Genomic DNA, 6,356 nt, shown 5'->3' with positions numbered 1-6,356 from the left:
ATGTCTAAGTCAAGGGGCAAAGTTTTTTGTAACTCTAATGCCAATTGAAGTGGGCTTAGTTCCAAAAGAATGTAGCAAGGAACGAAGAGCAAGGAGACAAATTTATCCAGTTCTTCATGTCATTGATGTGCTAATTTTATGGCTTCGAGATAGAACTGAGGCATGGTCTCAGGAATTTTGTTATCATTGACCAGCAGATGTAGCACTATCCTAAGACCAGAAGATTTTAGAATCATTGACAGATTGTCAGAATAATAGTACTCTAAGGTAAGAGAGTCTCGGGATCACTAATATATCTTCCCTAAAATCTATAAAATCTTTCACAATCATTGACAGACAGATTGTTAGAACAATAGCACTCTAAGGTTGGGGGGACCTCAGGATCACTGATTCTAAAGCCAAAAGACTTCAGAATCATTGAAAGATTGTTAGAACAAAAGTACTCAAAATCAGGGGGGACCTCCTTACTGCTGTTTTCCCTAGAAGCTATATACCATATCATTTTTTCCCCATCAAGCAGTTTGAATCACAAATTTATTTGGGATAAAGGGACGGAAATCTCATCTACTGGAGCTGCTTCGATAGAACTGTCCCTTGTCTAATGAGGTCCAGACTGAGTAGGAGTGGCATTCAACTTGAAGATGGCAACAGCAGCATTCAGTAGAGTGCTGAGTGTCAGAATCAGCTGATGGTATTCAGGTTGAACAAGTAGTTGGAAGTTTATACCTTGGAGTCTGGAGAAAACAAATATTACAGTAGGTTAAAAATTCAGGGGTCAAATATGAGCAAAAAAGATAATAAAAAGAGGAGGTGGGGAGAAGGGTACTCAAGACTATCATGAATGTCTCACACCAAACAGCTTTTCTTAGGATAAATACCAAAGAACATTTCCCTAGTATCCCTGCTTTTGTCTCCTCAAAGTAGTAGAGATAATGGGTAGAACAATGACATTATACACAGGAAAAGGAGTGCTCAGGTGGCCTAGGATGCAAGCACCATAATGTTTAAAAGGCATTAAGTATTGGGTAGAGAGGATGGCATGCGAGGTGGAGATAATAAAGATAACAATTAATCTTAAATGGATTTGATCTCCTTTAGCAAAAACCTCTGAGCCTTTTTCAGTATTACAAGGGAATTAGTAAAGGTGTCAACAAAAAACAAAAGCAGTTTGAAGCCCCTAAGAGGGGGCATGTAAAATCTGTGCTCCCATAAATTTGTACCCCTACTCCAGATAGGCTGCAGTTGCGGGGAAGGGGGTTAACAGCCCTTTCAGAATTTACTTGGGCACAAATTTGGCAGACCTGACAGATCTGTTTGTTTCTCCTAGATTGTGAACAGTGAAAACAGGTTTCACAAAGGCTTTGGAGAGCATTTTTTTTTCCACCCAAATGAGTATATGCCAAAGAGAAGTTTCCACTGGCTGGCTTCAGGATTAGAAGTTGGCCTGAAGATGTTTGAAATCACTCAGGAGAAAATCTATATAACATAGCCTTACATTTTTCCTTTCCTTTAGTCTTCTTAAAGCTCATAGACCAACAATCCAATAACAATGACTTCCTTGCTATTTCTTGGACAAGACAATCAAACTCCCACCTCCCGGGCATTTTCACTGACTTTCCCTCTTGCATAGAATACTCTCTTTCTGGACTTTCCCAGATTCTTTCAAGTCCCCCCAAAAAATTTCCTCCCCACCTACTCAATAAATTCCAGTAGCTTCCTATTACCTGCAGGATCAAATATAAAATCCAGTTTGTGGTTTAAAGTTTTTCATAACCTGTACATGTACATAACATGTACATACTTTCCCAATCTTCTTACACGTGTACTTCATCCATAGACTGTGGAATAGTGACATTGACCTTCTGCTACACCCGCATAAGGCTCTCCAAGTTCTCCCTCCCGACGTTGAAACTTGCCGTCTCCTCGCTTGGAATCCTTTTCTTTCAAAAATTCAATCTTCTAGATTCTTTTAAGTGCCGGATAAAATCCCATTTTCTACGAGAAATCTCAATGTATTTCCTCAGTCATCTCCAATTCATCTTGTATATATTGTTTGCACATCACCTCCCCATTAGACCCTGGGCTGCTTAAGATTAGTCCGTCTTTTGCCTTTCTTACAGTATTTGGCACATAAGTGTTTAATGACTGACCAACTGACCACTGAAGTCCCACTCATAGAGTTCTAAAAATACTTCAGTACCTCATTCTTCCCTTCCCAATCACTCAGCACGCTTAATCAACCGGCAAGGAGAGTTTTTCCCTCTCAACCCCAGGAAGAGACGGATTCATAAAATGGTCTGCGGTGCATTGTACACATTTCAGAATCTCTCTTTCACCACGTGGGGGCTCAATGCACCTTCTTTAAAGGATTGCTCCGAAGCTAACTTTTCTTCTCATTCTCCCCGCCTATTTCCCGCCCTCTCTCAGCCGCCCGACTCCACCTTCTCAACCCTCCCCCATCCTGGGCTCTCTTTCACAGTCTCTCCCTGGCTCTCGGCCTCAGTAGGATTTTCCCAGCTTGCGATGTGAGGAAGCCTGAGAAACTCATTTCGAAAGCTTCTGTAATCGCCTTCTAAGATTGAGATCCGTGATTCTTCCCCACTGCCGACCCCACGGCCTCCTTCTCTCCCCTAGATTACAACCACAGTCCCACCAACGCGTCCCTATCTCTCTTCTCCCAATCCCTTACATCCCCGGAGGAGGACCGAAAGCAGGCGGAGACAATGACAGAACCTGAGAAGCGGAGACTCTGCGCTGCAAAGGTAAAGTCATAGTTGGGTTGTTTTTTTTTGTTTGTTTGTTTGTTTTTCGGGTGGACGAAAGGAGAGGATCTAAAAGCTCATTTTAAAAATGAAGCCGGAAGTGATTCTAACCTAAAATGTCTATGACCCAGTACTGACTCTTCTCCTTTCTACTACTCTTTCGCAAGAAATCAATAAGCAATTAAACTTCTGTAGATTAGGCACATAAAACATAGTGATTATCCAAAGACTCCAGCTTCTGTCATAAGAACTCATTATTTGACAAAAACTGCGGAGAAAACTGGAAAATAGTATGACAGAAACTAGGCGTGAACCTACATCTTCACACTGCATACTAAGATAAACTCAAAATGGACACATGATTTAGACATAAAGGATGATACCTTATAAACTAATTAGGAGAGCAGGGGATAGTCTAAGGAAGAGGAAAGAATTTATGATAGAAATAGAGAATATTATGAAACTCAAATGAGTAATTTGATTACATTAAATTAAAAAGGGATTGTACAAACAAAATCAAGCAACCAAGATTAGAAGGAAAGCAGAAGCATGAGAAATAGTTTTTACAACTGTTTCTGATAAAGGCTTCATTTCTAAAATATGAAGAGAACTCAGTCAGATTTACAAGAATGCAAGTAATTCTCCAATTGATAAATATCAAAAAGGACATAAACAGGCATTTTTCTAATGAAGAAATCAAAACTATCTGTAGTCATGAAAAAATGCTCAAAATCACTATTGATTAGAGAAATGCAAATTAAACAACTTTTAGGTACCACCTCAGAGCTGATTAGTAGCTGAACAGGTTGTGTTACATGAATTTGATGGAGGATGTGCTATAAAAAATGATGAGCAGGTGGATTTAAAAAAAAAAAAACTGCAAAAATTTACATGAACTGATGCTCAATGAAGTTAAGGAAAATACTATGCACAGTAAGAGCAACATTGTACAATGATCAATTGTAAATAGCTCTTCTCAGCAATATAATGATCCAAGACAATTCCAATAGACTCATGATGGAAAATGCTAGCCACATAATGAAAATCATGAAATCTGAATGCAAATCAAAGCATACGTTTTTCACCTTCATTTTTTGTGTACCTCATCATCCCACTAGCTACCCACTGATCTACCACTTTAATTTTTAGCCAGTACCAAATAGTTTTGGATTTGGTACCATCAGGTCACATTCTTTTGACTTTTTTTTCATTAATTCTCTTGATATTATTGACCTTTTGTTCTTCCAGATGAAATTTGTTATTTTTTTTTCTAGCCCTATAAAATATTTTTGGATACTTTGATTGGTGTGGCACTGAATAAGCAAATTAATTTAGGTAGAATTACCATTGTTATTATATTAGCCCAGTCTATTCATGAACAATTAATATGTTTGCAATTGTTTAAATCTAACTTTTTTTGTGAAAAGTGTTTTGTAGTTGTGCTCATATAGTTCCTGGGTTTGTCTTGGCAAGTAGCCTCCCAACTATTTTATTTTGTTTACTGTTATTTGAATTTCTCTATTTCTTGCTGCCAGGCTTTGTTGGTAATGTATAGAAATGTTGATGATTTATGTATTTTATGTCCTGTGACTTTTCTAAAGTTATTGATTATTTCAAGTAATTTTTAAAGTTGATTCTTTAAGACTCTTTAAGTATACCATCATATCATCTACATAGAGGGATAGTTTTATTTCCTCACTATTTATTCTGATTCCTTCTATTTTTTTTTCTCTTATTGCTAAAGCTAACATTTCAAGTACAATAATAATGGTGATATTGGACAGCCTTGTATCAACCCTGATCTTATTGGGAAGGCTTCTAGTTTATGGCCATTACACGTAATGCTTGTCATTTCAAGGAAAACTCCATTTATTCTTATGCTTTCTGGTGTTTTAATAGGAATGGTGCTGTATCTGTATTTGTATTTTGTCGAAGATTTTTTTCTGCAGCTATTCAGATAATCATATGATGTGCTGTTAGTTTTGTTATTGATATAGTCCATTATGTTGATACTTTTCCTGATAGAACCAGCCCTGCATTCTTGGTAATAAATTGCTATAATCTCTTTACTAATTATTTATAACTTTTGCATCAATATTCATTAGGAAGATTGATCTATAATTTTTTCTCTCTTTTGGTTCTTCCTAATTTAGATAGCAGCACCATCTGTGTATTATAAAAGGGACTTAATAGGACTTCTTTGGCCTATTTTTCCAAATATTTATATATTATTAGAATCAATTGTTCTTTACATTTTTTTGATAAAATTCACTTGTAAATCCATTTTTTAAGGGAGTTCATTGATAACTTGTTTGATTTCTTTTTCTAAAATAGGGTTATTTAAGTATTTTGTTTCCCACCTGTTAATCCGGACAGTTTTTTGGGGGAGGTGTTTTGGTTTTTTTGGTAAACATTCACCCATTTCACTTAAGTTGTCAGATTTATTGGCAGACGGTTGGGCAAAATAATTCCTAATTATTTCTTTAATTTCTACATTGTTGGGGAATTCACCCTTTTCCTTTTTAATACTGGTAATTTGGTTTTCTTACTTTTTAAAATCAAATTAAGCAAAAGTTTGTCTGTTTCATTGTTTTTCCTTACAATCAGCTATTAGTTTTATTTTCAAAATTTCTTTGATTTTCAAAATTTCTGATTTAGTGTTTAAAATGGGAATTTTAAATGTGTTCTTTTTGACTGCATGCTCAATTCATTGATCTGCTTTTTCTCTATTTTATTCATGTAAACATTTAGAGATATAAAATTTCCCCTCCATATTGCTTTGACTGCATCCCATAAGTTGGTCCTTGTGTATGTTGTCTCATGATTGTCATTCTCTTTGATGAAATTATTGATTATTTCTATGATTTGTTGCTTGATTTACTCATCGTTAGATTATTTAGTTTCCAATTAGTTTTTAATCTATTTTTCCATTGCCCTTTATAATATATAATTTTATTGCATCAAGATTTAAGAAGGAATGCATTTAATATTTCTGCAGTTGAATGTGAGATTTCTCTCATATATGCTCCCTTCTCTTATCACCTCATGCCAGGATTCCTGAAGTCTCCTGTAGGTGGGCCTGCCTGCCTCAAGTCTTTCTCCATTTCTGTCTACCCTCTATGCAGCCACTAAAGTGATCTTCCTAAAATGCTGATTGAGCATCTTTCTCTGAGAGAGAGAGAGAGAGAGAGAGAGAGAGAGAGAGAGAGAGAGAGAGAGAAGAAGGGAGAGAGTATATAAATTATAGATATGGATATCTCCTGTGGCTTCTTGTTGCCTCCTGGAACAATAGAAAATTCTTTTTTTTTTAGCACTTAAACCTTCTGTTATCTAGCCTTCTTCTCTCTTTCCATTCTTCTTATGTTGTACTCCCAAACATGTACTCTTCAGTCCACTGCCACTGGCTTTCTTCCTTTTCCTCATATAAAATACTTCATCTCTCAGCACTAGATATTTTCTTTTTACTCTTTTTCCTCAATAGTATTTTTTTTTCTAAATACATATAAAGATAGTTTTTACCATTCATTTTTGTAAGACTTTGTGTTCCAATTTTTCCTTTCTCTCTTATCTCTCCTCTCTCCAAGACTGTAAACA

General features: G+C 36.2%; 1 protein-coding gene across 2 annotated transcripts in view; it reads left to right on the top strand.

Moving 5' to 3' along the window:
• The first annotated feature begins 2,441 nt into the window (after positions 1 to 2,441).
• Positions 2,442 to 6,356, top strand: part of IFNAR2 (interferon alpha and beta receptor subunit 2) — a 35,120-nt gene continuing 31,205 nt past the window's right edge. For both annotated transcript variants that reach the window (XM_051984954.1, XM_051984953.1), the window contains exon 1: positions 2,442 to 2,762. The gene's annotated coding sequence lies outside the window, so the exon portion shown is untranslated. The remainder of the gene's footprint in view (positions 2,763 to 6,356) is intronic.

The sequence above is a fragment of the Antechinus flavipes genome, chromosome 3 (assembly GCF_016432865.1).
Source record: "Antechinus flavipes isolate AdamAnt ecotype Samford, QLD, Australia chromosome 3, AdamAnt_v2, whole genome shotgun sequence".
Lineage (NCBI taxonomy): Eukaryota > Metazoa > Chordata > Mammalia > Dasyuromorphia > Dasyuridae > Antechinus > Antechinus flavipes.
This window is presented reverse-complemented; position numbering and strand designations above follow the sequence as displayed.